Raw genomic sequence first — 15,680 nt, forward strand, 5'->3', positions numbered from 1 at the left:
AGATAACTACATTTCTTTGAACTTGTTCCTACCATACCCACCAGAAATTAACAAACCATAGTCATTCCTGAGCATTCCCAGAATGTTAAATATACACCTGGTTAACTTATCTGTTCTTATTAAATTATCATTCCCCCTTCAGTAATTGCTATCACTAGGTCCCCTACATTCTACATTATAAACCATTTATTTTAGATTTTTCAGTGTTCACATTAGTGGTAACATATAATATTTCTCTTTTTATGCCTGGCTTATTTTGTTCAGCATTATGTCTTATAGGTTCATCCATGTTGTAATATGTTTCATGACCTCATTCCATCTTACTTCCACATAGTATTCCATCATGTGTATATACCACATTTTATTTCTCTACTCATCTGATGAAGGACATTTGGGTTGTTTCCATCCCTTGGCAATTGTGAATATTGTTGCTATGAACATTGGTGTGCAGATATCTGTTCATGTCACTGCTTTCAGATCTTTTGGGTATATGTTGAGAGGGGCAATTGGTGGATTGAAGGGTAATTCTATATCTAGTTTTCTAAGGAACTGCCAGACTGACTTCCAGAGTGGCTGAAACATTATACAGTCCCACCAACAATGAATAAGGGTTCCAGATTCTCCACATCCTCTCCAGCATTTGTAGTTACCTGCTTGTTTAATGGCAGCCATTCTGATTGGTGTGAGATGGTCTATCATTCTGGTCTTAACTTGCATCTCACTAATAGCTAGTGAAGCTGAACATTCTTTCATGTGTTTTTTGGTTATTTGTATTTCTTCTTCAGACTGTCTTTTCATATCTTTTGCCCATTTTATAATTGGGCTGTTTGTACCACTGCTGTTGAGTTGTAGGATTTCATTGTATACGCAAGATATCAGCCTTTTGTCAGATACATGGTTTCCAAATATTTTTTTATCATTGAGTTGGTAAAAGTTTTTTCCGTTGTGTTGGCTGCCTCTTCATCTTTTATGACAAATTCCTTTGAGATACAGAAACGTCTACATTTGAGGAGTTCCTGTTTATCTATTTTTTCTTTTGTTGCTTGTGCTTTGGGTGTAAGATCTAGGAAGAGACCTCCTAATACAAGGTCTTGAATATGTTTCTGCACATTATCTTCTAGGAGTTTTGTGGTACTGTCTCTTACGTTGAGGTCTTTAACCCACTCTGAGTTAATTTTTGTGTAGGGTGTGAGTTAAGGGTACTCTTTCATTCTTTTGGATATGGATATCCAACTCTCCCAGCCCCATTTGTTGAAAAGACTATGTCCCAGTTTAGTGGCTTTGGGAGCCTTATCAAAGATCAGTTGACTATAGATCTGGAGGTCTATCTCTGAATTCTCAATTAAATTCCTTTGGTCAATATGTCTATCTTTGTGCAAGTACCATGCTGTTTAGACTACTGTGGCTGTATAATAAGCTTCAAACTCAGGAAGCATATGTCCTCCAGTTTTGTTTTTCTGTTTTAGAATGTTTTTAGCAATTTGAGGCATTTTCCTTTTCCAAATAAATTTGATAACTAGCTTTTCCAAGTCTACAGAGTAGGTTGTTGGAATTTTTATTGTGATTGCATTGAATCTGTAGATGAGTTTGGGTAGAATTGACATCTTAATGACATTTAGCCTTCCTATCCATGAACATGGAATACTTTTCCATCTTTTAAAGTCCCTTTCTATTTCTTTTACTAGAGTTATGTAGTTTTCTTTGTGTAGGTCTTTTATATCTTTGGGTAAGTTTATTCCCAGGTACTTGATTTTTTTAGTTGCTATTGAAAATGTTATCTTTTTCTTTAGTGTATCTTCAGATCTGTCATTTCTAGTATATAAGAACATTACTGATTTATGTGCATGAGTCTTGTATCCCACTAGTTTGCTAAATTTATGAGCTCTAGTCACTGTGTCATCAATTTCTCAGGGTTTTCGAGATACAAAGTCATATTATAAGCAAATAATGAAAGTTTTACTTCTTGCTTTCCATTTGTATGCTTTTTATTTCTTTGTCTTCCTGGATTGCCCTGACTACCACTTCAGCACAATGTTGAATAACAGTGGTGATAGTGGGCATCCTTGTCTCATTCCTGATCTTAAAGGGAAGGCTTTCTTTCACCACTAATATGTGGCTGTGGGTTTTTCATATATGCTCTTTATCATAATGAGGAATTTCCTTCAATTCCTACCTTTTGAAGTGTTTTTATCAAGAAGTGATGTTGGGTTTTGTCAAATGCTTTTTCAGTACCCATTGAGATGATCATTTGATTTTTCCCTTTTGATTTTTAATGTGTTGTAATACATTGATTGATTTTATTATGTTAAACCACACTTGCATGCCTGGAATGAACCCCACTTTGCCATGGTGTATGATTTTTTTAATGTGTCTTTGGATTTGATTTGCAAGTAGTTTGTTGAGAATTTTTGCATCTATATTTATTAGGGAGATTGGCCGGTAGTTTTCCTTTCTTGTTGCATCTTTGCCTGGTTTTGGTATTAGAGTGATGTTAACATCATAGAATGTGTTAGGTAATGTTCTATTTTCTTCAATGTTTTGAAAGAGTTTAAGTAAGTTTGGGGTAAGTTCTTTTTGGAAAGTTTGGTAGAATTCCCCTGTGAAGTATTCCTTCTGGTATTTGGCACTTATTTTTGGGAAGATTTGATGACTGATTGGATCTCTTTTCTTGTGATTGTTCGGTTGAGGTCATCTATTTCTTCTCTGGTCAGTCTGGGTTGTTCATGTGTTTCCAGGAAATTATCCATTTCCTCTAAATTATCTAGATTATTGGTATACAGTTGTTCTTAGTAATCTCTTTTAATTTTTTAATTTCATTGGGATCCACAGTAGTGTCACCTCTTTCATTCATTATTTTATTTATTTGGGTCTTTTCTCTTTTTTATTTTGTCAGTCTAGATAGGAGCTTGTCAATCTCATTTAACTTCTCAAAGAACTAATGTTTGCTGTTATTTATTCTCTATTTTTTTTTGTCCTCTATGTCATTTATTTATGCTTTAATCCTTGTTATTTCTTTTCTTCTGCTTTGTCTAGGATTAGTTTGTTGTTCATTTACTAGCTTCTTCATTTGCTCCATTAGTTCTTCAATTTTAATTCTTTCTTCTTTTTTAATGTATGCATTTAGAGCTATAAATTTCCCCTACAGTACCACTTTTGCTGCATCCCATAGGCTTTGATATGTTGTGTTCTCATTTTCATTCCTCTCTACATATTTAGCAATTTCTCTTGCTCTTTCTTCTTTAACCCACTGATTGTTTAGGAGTTTGTTGTTTAACCTTCAGGTATTTGTGAATTTTCTAAGCCTCTGATGATTGTTGATTTCTAATTGTATTCCATTGTGATCAGAGAATTCACTTTGAAAAATTTCAATTTTTTAAAAATTTGTTGAGGCTTGTTTTATGGCCCAGCATATGATCTATTCTAGAGAAAATTCTGTGAGCACTAGAGAAGAATGTGTATTCTGTTGATTTGGGATGTAATATTCTATATATGTCTGTTTATTCTAATTCATTTATCAGATTAAGTTTTCATTTTCCTCACTGGTCTTCTATCTGGTTGATGTTTCTATAAGAGAAAGTGATGTTTTTGAAGTCTCCCACAATTATTGTGGAAACATCAATTGCTTCCTTTAGTTTTGCCAATGTTTGTTCCGTGTATTTTGGGGCACCTTGATTGGGTGCATAAACATTTATGATTGTTATATTTTCTTGTGGAATTTTCCCATTTAATAATATGTAGTGGTCTTAATATCCTTGCATTAAAGTCTATTTTTCCTGACATTAATATTGCTACTCCTTTCTTTTGGTGGTAGCTTGCATGAAATATTTTTTCCCATCCTTTAACTTTCAATTTTGTTGTGTCCCTGTGTCTAAGATGAGTCTCTTGTATGCAACATATTGATTGTTCATAATTTTAACTCATTCTGCCAACCTATATCTTTTAATTGTGAAGTTTAATCCATTTACATTCAATGTTTTTATTGTGAAGGGATTTCTTGAATCAGCCATCCTATCCTTTGGTTTCTGTTTGTCAGATATATTTTCCCCTCTCTCTCTTAATGTCCTTTAATATACCCATACTGAATCTCTTTAGTTCTGAACCTTTCTCCACAACCCTTTCTCCTTTCTTTGTTTCTCTGTTGGTAGGTCTTGCTTCAGTATCTCAAGTAGAGAGGGTCTCTTTTTAGCAAAATCTCTCAGCATTTGTTTGTCTGTGAAAAATTTAAGCTCTCCCTCAAATTTGAAGGAGAACTTTGTTGGATAAAGAATACTTGGTTGGCAGTTTTTCTCTTTGAGAATTTTAAATATGTCATACCACGGCCTTCTCACCTCCATGGTCACTACTGTGTAGACATTGCTTATGCTGTTTCCCTTGTAAGTGGTGAATTGCTTCTCTCTTGCTGCTTTCAGAACTTTGCCCTTCTCTTCAGCATTTGACAATCTTATCAGAATATGCCTTGGAGTGTCTTTATTTGGATTTAGCCTGGAGTTTGCTGGGAATCTAAAATTTGTGTGTTTATGTTGTTTAGAAGGTTTGGGAAGTTTTCCCCAGCAATTTCTTTGACTACTCTTCCTAGACCTTTGCCCTTCTCTTCCCCTTCTGGAACACCAATGAGTCTTACATTTGTGCATTTTACATTGTCTGTCATATCCCTGAGATCCATTTCAATTTTTCCCCATTCTTTCTTTTGTTCTTTCACTTTCCATTTGGTCCTCTTCAAGTTCACTGATTCATTGCTCAGCTTCCTTTAATCTAGTACTGTGAGTATCCAGAATCTTTTTAATTTGAACAACAGTTTCTTTTATTTTGATATGATCATCTATTTCTTTATTTACTCTTGCAAATTCTTCTTTACACTCTTCTAGGTTCTTCTTCATGTCCTTTATATCCTGTGCCATGATCTCCTTGTTTATCATTAATTCTTTGACTAATTACTCCAAATGCTGTGTCTCCTCTGATCTTTTGATTTAGGTGTTTGTGTTTGTGTTATCCATATCTTCTGGTTTCTTCATATGCTTTAAAATATTCTATTCTTTTTGGTCTCTTGGCATTTGCTTATTTGATAGGGTTCTTTTAGGATATGTAGACTTATCTGAATAATTATCCATAATTTGTCAGAGCTACAACTTTGTGGAGTACACTTTTTCTAACTAATCAGCAAGTGGTGTCCACAAGCCACCTATTCCTCTCAAGCCAGTTCTCCCCAACTTTCTCTTTGTGGTGAGTGGGGGTCTGAATCTTGTGGAAGCCCAATTGGTGCACCATATTTCCATGTGTTATTGGTGCTGCACACCCTGAATGTGGGAGGTGTGTCTGAGCAGTTAGGAGGGGAGGATGGCTCTATTAATCAAATCTTCCAGGTGTTCCTAGAGACTTAAAGCTCTTGCAGGGTTCCAAACCTTTGGTTCTGTCTCACCACAGTTTGTCTCTGCCATTGAACCATAAGTCCCTGGTAGTGGTGTATGTTCCCTGGGATTTCCCTGTGTGTCCCCCTTCCAAGCTATGCTCTTCTAAGGCTTCTGCTAAGGGAAGACTCTGTTACATCAAGGTGAGTGCAGTCTCCAAAAGAAGATCTGAGCCACAGGGCTGTGTAAGTGTGTTCCCAGACTGCTGAAAGATGGCTGTTTGGGGCATGGTAATTTCCCCCTTTTGCAGACCTCCACCTCCCTAGCTCTGGGACAATTAGCTGTGGATGTGTGAAAGGCTATTGTCCATGCCAGATACTGAGGTGTGTACACAGGTTGCAAGAAGGACTTCCTGCCATGCTGGGTTGTGTGGCATAGTTCTGGGCCATGGCACTAGGCAGGGGCATTCCCAGCCTGCCAAGAAGATGGCTGTATGGGGTATGGTGATTTCCCCCTTTTCATGGACCTCCACCTTCCTAGTGTGTGTTGCAGGAAGGACTTCCTGCTGTGCTGGTTTGTGCAGCTCTTGCTTCCAGATCTGCAGCCATTTTGGGTTTTTAAACTAATCCACCTCCAAATGCTGAACACCAACCCCTGGTTTCTCCTGACTGTGGCATGGCTGCTGGTTTTTGAGCAGGATCACTCACTCATTCCAGAGTGTAGACTCCCAGTTTCACCAAGTGCACAGTCTGTGTGGATTTAGCAGACCTTGTCAAGCTGGTGTGTCATTGGGGCTCATATTCTGGAGCACTTTCTGTCTTTTATCTAGCATTTTTCACAGAGACTTTTTTGCCCTCTCTTTCTTCATCCAACATCTTCCTTTGATTGGGTTTTTATATCTTTCTGTTGTTGAGTTGTAAGATCTCTTTAAGTATTTTGGATATTAAATATTATCTGATATGTCATTTCAAAATATTTCCTCCCAATGCATAGGCTACCTTTTTGATTTTCTGGCAAAGTTGTTTGATACACAAATGTATTCATTTTTGAGGTGATCCTATTTATCTGTTCTTTCTTTCACTGCTCACACATTGGGTGTAATGTGTAGGATGACACCTCCTATTACAAGATTTTAATGCTATTTCCCTATACTTTCTTCTAAATCTTTTATGGTTTGGCTCAAAATTTTAGGTCTTTGATACATTTTGAGTTAATTTTTGTATAAGACATGAGATAGGAGTCCTCTTTCATTCCTTTGGATATGGCTATCCTGTACTCAAACACTATTTATTGAAGATGCTGTGATGTCAGAATTGCCTTGGCTTGACCACCTTATCAAAATCAATTGTCTGTAGATGAAAGGGTCTATTCAATTCCTTTGGTCAGTATATCTATATTTGTGCCAGTACCAGGCTGTTTTGACCACTGTTCCCTTTTATTATGCTTCAATCAGGTAGTGTGAGACCTTCTATTTCTTTCCTATTTCTCAAGATGTTTTTGATCTTTAGTGGATACCCAGCCCTTCCAAATAAATTTGGTTATTGGTGTTTCTTTTTCTGCAAATAAGTTGTCAGTATTTTAATTGGCATTGTGATGAATCTATAAATCAATTTAGGTTGAATTGATATCTCAAATATATTTGTCTTCTAATCCATGAACAGTGTATATCTTTCCATTTATTTAGGTCCTCTGTGATTTCTTTTAGCAATATCTTGTATTTTATCTGTGTATAGGTCTCTTGTATCCTTGATTAAATTTATTCATATTTTTTTATTTTTTTGGTTGGTGTTGTAAATGGAATTTTTTTCTTGATTTCCTCCTCAGTTTTCTCCTTACTATTGTATAGAAACACAACTGATTTTTGCATGCAGCTCTTGTACACTGCCATTTTGCTGTATTCATTTATTACTTCTAATAGCTTTGCTGTAAATTTTTCAGAATTTTCTACATTTAGGATCATGTCATCTGCAAACAGTGAAGGTTTTACTTCTTCCTCTCTAATTGAATGTCTTTTTTTCTTGTCTAAATTCTATAGCTAGAACTTCCAACACAATGTTAAATAACGGTGGTGAAATGGGCATCACAGTCTTGGTCATGATCTTAGAGGGAAATCTTTCATTCTTTCCCCGGTGAGTATGATAACTGCATGTTTTTCCTATGTTGCCTTTATCACATTGAGGAAGGTCCCTTCTATTCCTATAATTTTGTATGTTTTTTCAAGAAAGGATGTTGAATTTTTTGAAATGTCATTTCTGCATCAATTGAGATGATCATATTATATTTCTGCTTTGAGTCTTTGATGTTATGTATTACACAAATTGATTTCCTTGTGTTGAGTCAGAATTGCATACCTGGAATAAATCCCACTTGGTTATGTTGCATATTTTTTAATGTGCTGCTGGATTTGATTTGCAAGTGTTTTGTTGAGGGTTTTTGCATCTATATTCATTAGAGAGATTGCTCTACCGTTTTCTTGTCTTGTAGTATCTTTGTCTGGCTTTGGTATTAGCATGATTTTGGCTTCATACAAGTTAGGTAAACTTTTTCTCCTCTTCCATTTTTGTAAATAGTTGGAGCAGGTTTGGTACTAGTTCTTTCTTGAATATCTGGTAGAAGTCACATGTGAAGCCATCTGGTCCCAGACTTTCTGTTTGGTATCTTTGTGATGACTGATTCAATCATTTTATTTGTGGTTGGTTTGTTGAGGTCATCTGTTTCTTCTTGATCAATGTTGTTTTCTCATGCTTTTCAAGGAAGTTGTCCATTTTGTCTAAGTTTTCTAGTTTATTAGCATACAGTTGCTCAAAGTATCCTCTCATCATCTGCTTTATTTCTGGGGAGTCAGAAGATATGTTCTTTTCCCAAATCAGATGTTATTTATTTGCATCCTTCTCTTTTTTTCTTTTCTTAACCTTGCTATGTGTGAAATGATTTTGTTGATTTCCTCAAAGGACCAGCTTCAGGTTTTGTTGATTCCCTGTATTGTTTTCATGTTCTCAATTTCATTTATTTTGATTTACTCTTTGTTATTTCTTTTCTTCTGCTTGCTGTGGGGTTAGGTTGCTCTTCTTTCATTAGTTTTTTCCCATTGAACAGTTAATTCCTCAATTTTTACTCTATTTCCTTTTTTAATATAGGTATTTAGGGCAACACATTTCCCTCTCAGCACCTCCTTTGCTGCATCCCATAAGTTTTGATATGTTATGTTTTCATTGCCATTTATATTGAGATAAGTACTAGTTTCTCTTGTATTTTTTCCTTGATTGGTTCTTTAAAATGGAGTTACTCAGCATCCATATATTTGTGAATTTTCCAGTGCCTCCTGTTATTGATTTCCAACTTCATTCCATTATGATCTGAGAATGTTTTGTATATCACAGTTTTTAAATTTATTGAGACATGCTTTGTGACCCAACATGTGTCTGTCCATGAGAATTTTTCTTGTGCACTTGAGAAAATTATGTATTCTGTTGTTGGGGTGTGTAGTGTTCTATAAATATCTGTTAAATCTTGTCTATTTATCATACAATTCAACATTTTTCTTTCCTTATTGATCCTCTGTCTAGATGTTCTATCCATTGATGAGACTGGTGTATTGAAGTCTCCAACTATTATTGTAGAAGTGTCTACTTCTCCCCTCAGTGTTGTCACTTTGTGTCTCATGTATTTTTGGGTGATCTGGCTTGATGCATAAATATTTATGATTGTTATGTCTTCTTTACTAATTGCCACTTTTATTACTATAGAGTGTCTCTCTTTGTGACTTTCAATTGTTTCACATTTGACATCTTATTTTTCTGATATTAGCATAGCTACCCCTGCTTTCTACTGGTTGTTGTTTGCATGAAATATCTTTTCCTAACCTTTTGCTTTCAACCTATAGTTTTCCTCATGTCTAAAGTTTGTATCTTGTAAACAGCATATGGATGGATCCTGTTTTTCTCTCCATTCTGCCAGTCTATTTCTTTTTATTGGGGAATTTAGCTCATTAACATTTACTGTTATTAATGTAAGGGCAATATTTTCTTCTACCATCTTATCTTTTGGATTTTATTTGTCATATCTTATTTTTATCTGTTTCCTTTTATGCTTCTTGATATTCTTCATTTCTACTCTCTTTTCCACACCTCCCCCTTGTCTTTTCTTATCAGCCTGTAAAACTCTGTTTAGTATTTCCTGTAAAGCAGATCTCTTGTTCAAAAACTCTCTCAATGTCTGTTTGTCTGAAAATATTTTAAACTCTCCCTAATTTCTGAGAACAGTTTCCCTGGATGTAGAATTCTTACTTGGCAGTTTTTATCTTTCAGTTTCTTACTTATATCTTACCTCTGCCTTCTTGCCCCCCTGGTTTCTGCTGAGCTATCCACTCAAAAGTCTTCTTGAGCTTGCCTTGTATATGATGTATCCATTTTCTCTTGCTGCTTTCAGAATTCTCTTTGTCTTTGACGTCTGACAATCTGATTAGTAAGTGTCTTGCAGTATGTTTATTTGGGTCAGTTCTGTTTGCAGTACATTGTGCTTCTGAGATCTGTCATTTTATGTCTTTCTTAAGAGATGGAAAGTATTCTGTTATTATTTCCTCCATTATTTTTTCTGCCTATTTTCCCTTCTCTTTTCTTGCTGTGACTCCTATGACATGTATGTTCATGTGCTTCATGCTGTCAATCATTTTCCCTGAGACCTTGCTCACATTTTTCCATTCTTTTCCCTATCTGTTCTTTTGTGTGTAGGATTTCAGATGTTCTCTCCTCTCATCCACTAATCTTTTCTTCTGCTTCTTCAACTCTGGTGTTGTAAATCTCCATTGTGGTTTTTATCTCTTCTCTTGTACCTTTCATTTCCATACTTTCTGTCACTTGTTTCTTAAACATTCAAGTTCTTCCTTATGTTTGTTCAATGTCTTCTTTTTATCCTTCATCCCTTTTGCTGTATCTTTCCTCAGTGCATTGATTTTATTCTTGAATTGATTTAGAATGTTTGATTATATTTAATTAGTTGGTTCAAATCCTCTATCTCATTTTAGGATCATTCATTGACTGGGCCATATCTTCAATTTTCCTAGTGTGACTTACAAAATTTTTTATGTCTAGGCATTTGTTTTCTTGATATTTTATTCTAGAGATCATTTTCACTGTTTAACTTTGTGTTTTCTTGTTGGTTGGGTTTGTTCTCTATCTGTTCTTTGTCATTCAGTTCAACTATTTTCTAGTCCTCTAACACAGCTTCTATTTAATTGATAATGTTTTAGCTCTTGTTATTCTAGTTCTTGCTCTGGGTGTAAGTCTCTCCTGACAGCTATCTGTCAGATTATCTCTGCCCCTCAGTCTTCCCTGTAACCAGGCACCCACAGAAGCCTACCTCTGAGGTGTAGGTACTTGGTACAAAAGCAAGTTCCCTGTGTGTGAGTAAAATACATCTGCTTGCTCCCAATAGTGTTCCATTTTTCACCATCCAGCATGCCCCAGGTTTGTTTTAGAGCACTGCTTTAAATGTAGGGTTTTCTGTATTTTTAAACTTAAACAGGGCCAGTTTCCTATGCAGGTGGTGCCTTGGATAAGGTCTGGATAGCTTCTTAGAAGTCCTAATATTCCCTGGAACTTTCAAGTCTGCCCAGCAGATGGCATTGTTTGGTGATTTAATTGTCCTCAGAAGGTGTTTACCTTCTGGATCTGAGGCTGTGTCTGACTAGAAAAGTTTGACTCACCCCTTGAAGTGCAGCTGAGACTGGCTGGATGCTGCTGTATTACCTCTTGGTGCTCAGCTGTGTCTAGATGGGTAGGGCTGAATTACCTGTCTTAGCCAGAATGAGTCAAGTTGGTTGGGGCTGGATTACCTCTTGGAGCCCAGTTGAATCTGGCTGTTTAGGGCTTAATTACTACTTAAAGCCAAGCTGAGTCTGGTTGGATGGGGCTGAATTGCCTCCTGCTGCAACCCTCTTACTTGGCAGATATGAAGCTGTGGGCTTTCTGCACACTCACTTTGCTGGGTAAATTCTGACAAATGTAGGGTTGTGTCCCTCACTCTTTGCCTGGTTGAGGACTCACCCAGCTGCCACAGTTTTCAGACATCTCTCAGGCAAGTATCAATCCACTGACTACTATGTAACTCTAGGGTCAGGAAAGGGATTTCATACCCAGGCCTCCCTGCCCACCTTTTCTTAAACTCTTTTTCCCCCACTGATCTTGGCTTTGAAGTATCCTCCCCTATCTCTAAATCATGAAGTGATGGTGATCTGTCTCACTGCTGTGAGAGATTTTACAGAGTGTCTCCAGTTGGAGATGAGTGGAATCCTAACTGCTGGTTCCATGTTCCTTCCATGCTGCATGAAACTGAATGAGGGGGAGGAGAAGAGGAGAGAACCCAACAGCCCAGAATGGAGTTCTCCTACCTATCTTTCTCCTTCAATTCAGCATCTCTAGGGTTCTTCTCCCATCCATACCTTCCTCCATGTTTCCAGATTTCCACACAAGTCAGAGTTATCCAACCTTTTGCTGAATATCTGGGGAGAAGATTTTGACAGCTGTTTATGTTGCCATGTTGATGACATTACTGTAAGATAATTTTAATGGACAAAATTGCTGAAAACATGCTTAAGATGTGGAACACAAAAATCACATATATGTGAGACAATTAAATACTTAGAAGAGACAGACATAACTATACACATAGATATTGAATTAATGAATAAATTGGATCACTCTTTTAGAGGACAATTGCTCATCACTCCATTTTAGCATAAGACATGTGTTTCAAATTCAAAGAATACCAGAGGAAACCCTCAAGTAAGTGAAACAACAAAAAATTAGGAAATAAATAAATAATGAAGAATACAAAGGTTATGTGTTTTGTTTTTCTGGTGAATATTTATGATACTTTCTCACTTGTCATTTCTGAGATATTCAGATGTTATCTCCACTGTTACCCACAAGATGATTCTTCCAATTTAATATTTCCATATATAACATTGTTGCAGACATGAAAGCTTTTATAACACCACAAAATACATGCAACTCATAATCACAGTTCAGCCTTCATACCAAAAAAAAAAAAAAAAAAGCATTATTTAGGGTCATTTCATGTATGAACATCACAAAAAATAAAAGTATCTACATAGATATTAACAAATGAAAAAGGATTTAACACAGAAATTAAAGGGCTATTATAAAATACCCCAATTCAATAAACTCATAAGGATATTTGAAGATCATATATATATTTGATCATGTATGTGGGTATATGTATGTAATTACATGAATTTTCATTCACAAACACATATTTAGAGGAAAAATATGGTGCAGTGATAAAGGAATAATGAGAGAACAAAAAATTTTTGTGATGTTACATAAATGTGGTTGTAATAAATTAAAGAGAGAAAATAACTGTATATAAAAGTTAAACTAAAGACATACATAGGACACCAGTTGTAAAGGAGAATAAAATAGATACATGTCAAGGAGGTCTGACTTAGTAGTAACAATATAGAGAAAGAATAAAAATCTGAGAAAGAGATGGAAGGACATTATAAAATAATTATGACATATGGGAATACCCCATTTGAAATGATATTTAGGGTATTAAGAAATTTTCATGCTTAGTGATGACATTTGAAAGCACAATAATAAATAGAAGGTCTTATAGACAAGATCTTAACTAGGAAATTATAAATAAGATTAGGAGGATTAAAAAGTCAGAAATGTCCAGTATTAGACCCTAATGCCCATTTTCACTTTCTTAGGATACTGCATGAGTGAAGTGACCAAGAGAGGCCCACTTCAAAAGAAAATGAAGGGAAGAATTAGCCTGACAGTTGTACAGAAGGCATACAATGTCAACATTCCAAACTAGCAAAGGAGGACTGGAAGGCTTGGGGAAAGACTGTCAGAAAATGGATTTTGGTAGAATAGATGAGGTTATGTGCATGAAATTAGGTATTTCAAAATAAATTATCATGTAACTAAAAATTCCACAAAAATTAGTGATATAAAAAAGATATATATATATACACACACAAATTTGTGTTTATCTTAGAAATTTATGTGGTTTAAAATAAGAAATTGAACATAGTAATCAATGAAAGAACTTAAAGGAGAAATGTTAGGATCATTGCCATGAGGAAGTAATATTTACATTGCAATAAAATACTCATTCATAATTAAAAATTATAGCAAAGAAAATAAAAATACTCTGAAAAAAATGTATTGCTTAGAAATAAATTCAGGTTGACCACCATAGAAATTAAAATATTCATGATAAAAGCATCTTTTGATGGGGAATCAGGCTCCCCACCCCCCAAAAAATAACTGCACTCTCCTCATTAATGAGGCAACATAGTGTCAAGAAAAGGAAAAAAATATATATGAGATTTTTCAAAAGGAGCAAAAGAACAACAAATAGCAGCATAAGCAACTCAATGTTAAATTTAAAAATTTACACAGATAATATGAAAAGGTTATTAGAACCTTTATAAAATGTGTGTGTGGTTGTAGGATTTTAGCATAGGACAGATTTATTTTATTCTAGCTTATTTGAAATACTATACTAATGATTAGTGTAATAATGCAAAAACTGCTGAAAATATCTTTGAAAGTGGAAGTAAAAAAGAAAATATGGGTGACAGTGTAATTCTTGTCAAGAGATATAGACAGAAATTACTCCAGGCATAGATATTGAATCTTGGAAAAATCTGTTAGAGGACAACTTCTCACACCTGTATGTGGCATCAGACATGTATTTACAATCCAAGAGCAAGAGACATAATTCTGAAGAAAGTGCAAAAAAGTAATCAAATACTGTGTTTGTTACACTGGGTAGATTTGATCCTTTCTCACATGAAATTTTGGAACTCTCAGATGCTTTCTGCACTCTTTACATCAAGTTAATTTTGCCAGTTTAAAAGTTCCATGTGTAACATTGGTCCAACCATGATTTCCTTCCAAATCACAGAAAACTCATAACCACACTACAGTCCTTTCTTACACAAGAAAAGACTGTTTAGGCTCATTAGGTTAAAATTGTACATGCAAATGCAAACATATCTACAACTTTCACATAACAATGGAAAAAGGAATTTTCATAGAAATGAAGAGGCTGTTCAAATATCAGGTATCCCACTCCTAAATGCCCACTTAAGTCTTAGGATAATATATAAATAAAGCAACTATGATAAATCTGCATGTAAAGTCTAGTAAGTGTGTTCTAGTTTGCTAATGCTACAGAATGCAAAACACCAGAGATGGACTGGCTTTTATAAAAAGGGGGTTTATTTGGCTATACAGTTACAGTCTTAAGGCCATAAAGCGTCCAAGGTAACACATCAGTAATCAGGTACCTTCACTGGAGGATGGCAAATGGCATCTGGAAAACCTCTGTTAGCTGGGAAGGCACGTGGCTGGCATCTGCTCCAAAGTTCTGGTTTCAAAATGGCTTTCTCCCAGGACGTTCCTCTCTAGCAAGCTTGCTCTTCTTCAAAACGTCACTCACAGCTGCACTCCCTTCAGTCTCTTTGAGTCAGCATGTTTTATATGGCTCCACTGATCAAAGCCCACCCTGAATGGGTGGGGTCACACCTCCATGGGACTATCCCACCAAAGTCACCACCCACAGCTGGGTGGGGCACATTCCAAGCAAATCTAACCAGCACCAAAACCTCTGTCCCATAAGGCCACAAAGATAATGGCATTTGGGGGACACAATACATTCAAACCGGCACAAAGTGAAAGAGCTAGCATGAGAGACATAACAAAGGCATATAATGTAGCATTCCAAAGTAGAAAATGCAGATACAAGGCTGTGGGTAGAAGATCACTGGAAAAAAATAGTACTTTTATAAGGAAGGATATTTCATAAAATTAGAAATTTTAAAGAAATTAACATATATGTAAAAGTTATACAAAATACCAGGATGATATATAAAACATTCTATATATCATTAATAACTTTTGTTTTTCTCAGAAAACATGTTCATTGACCTTAGAAAATTAAAGTAAGTCATCACAACTGTGCTTACAGGAAAAACATCAAAGGATCATGCTTTGTCTGCAGTAAAGATTTTTGTTCCTAAAATCCTCATTCATGATAAAAACCATTTTTGAATATGTAAAAAGGAATAACCTGACTCTTTGAAAAATAGCTATTAAAAAGAAATTATCCTGAGGAAAGCATAGATGGGAGAAAGATCATACAGATGATGGATCGAAGAAGACAGATACAAGGTAGGAGAACTCTGTTCCATGCTGGCAGGTCCTCTCCCCTTCCTACTACCTAGTCTTGTGCAACATGGAGGGAACACAAAACAAGCAGTTTGGATTCTTCTCACCTTCTACCAGGTACACAGAC

This window comes from Choloepus didactylus, chromosome 4 (assembly GCF_015220235.1).
Source record: "Choloepus didactylus isolate mChoDid1 chromosome 4, mChoDid1.pri, whole genome shotgun sequence".
Taxonomy (NCBI): domain Eukaryota; kingdom Metazoa; phylum Chordata; class Mammalia; order Pilosa; family Megalonychidae; genus Choloepus; species Choloepus didactylus.